We start from the raw sequence: 1,259 nt of genomic DNA on the forward strand, positions 1-1,259 counted from the left end.
TTTTTTGTTGTTGTTTGTTTGTTTCCTGAATTGATTGGAGCCATGACACTGGATTTGGTGCTTAACATCAGACTTTCTGGAACTGTTCGCCTAGCAAAAATGCTGTCACCCCTTACTGTTAGGATTGCTGTGGTCTCCAATTAAAGCACTAAACCCGGCAAAGCCATCTGTGCACCTGATCGAGAGGCTTTCATGTGGATGGGGAGTCTGTGTAGCCCCACCCTTAGCTGAACTAAGAGACACCCCTGGCTTCAGGCTCATCAGGAGAGGGTGTGTGTGTGTGTGTGTGTGTGTGTTACCTGTGAATAGGCATCTATTCAACTGCAAGCTTCCATGGCTCCAGGTTACGAATAGCTAGCAGCTCCCTCAGGGCAGACAGTGCTGAGGTGGTAGTGCACCGTGCCAGCATGTAGAAACATCCCATGGCAATCTTGCCTGCAGATGTGGGTCTGGAAGTTAGTCTGGGGCCCTGGGCCTGGGGCTCTTCCAGCTCCAGACACCCCCAGCCTAGTGATGGCTCAAAGCCCAAATGTCCCAGTGTCCACCCCAATCCTCATCCCCCACCTGGCTCCCATTCCTCTCTGTCCCTCTGTGGACTATGCTTAGGATCATAGGTGATCGATACATCAGGAACTTGTTCTGAGCCCTCTCAAAGAGGCTCCCAAAGGCTAAAATAAAGTACATTTTCATGCACTGACCCTGGACACTTCTCAAACGCAACCAAGTTTACCTAAAACCACAGATCCCAGGCCTGCCTTGGCATCCTCTATGAGAATCCTTATGATGAGTGGCCTGGGCTTTCCTGAGATCTCCCGAGCTCAGTCTGTCCTGGCTGCTACAACACAACACCATAGACCGGGTGACTTATAAACCAGGACAAGCAGGATGATTGTCTCTCACTGGTCTAAAGGCTGGGAAATCCAACATGGAGACATCAACTGATTTGGCATCTGTGAGTCCCTGCCACCAAAATGGTCCATAGACAGCTATCACCTTGATTTTTTAATTTTTTATTTTATGTGTGCGGTTGTATTACTACTTTCCTATTGCCATGAGAAAATGAGAAAGTGAGTGCCAGGACCAAGGCAACCTACAGAGTGAATAATTTATTCTGGCTTATGGCTCTAGAGGCCATAAGCCAAGGTCTGTCATGGGGGGGGGGGGGGGAATCAAGACACCAGGTGGCAGACAGGACAGCAGGACACAGAGAGAGCAAACTGTGTCTTTTAATCCTCAAAGCCCTCCCCCTAGCCCCCACC

Source organism: Mus pahari, chromosome 9 (assembly GCF_900095145.1).
Source record: "Mus pahari chromosome 9, PAHARI_EIJ_v1.1, whole genome shotgun sequence".
NCBI lineage: Eukaryota > Metazoa > Chordata > Mammalia > Rodentia > Muridae > Mus > Mus pahari.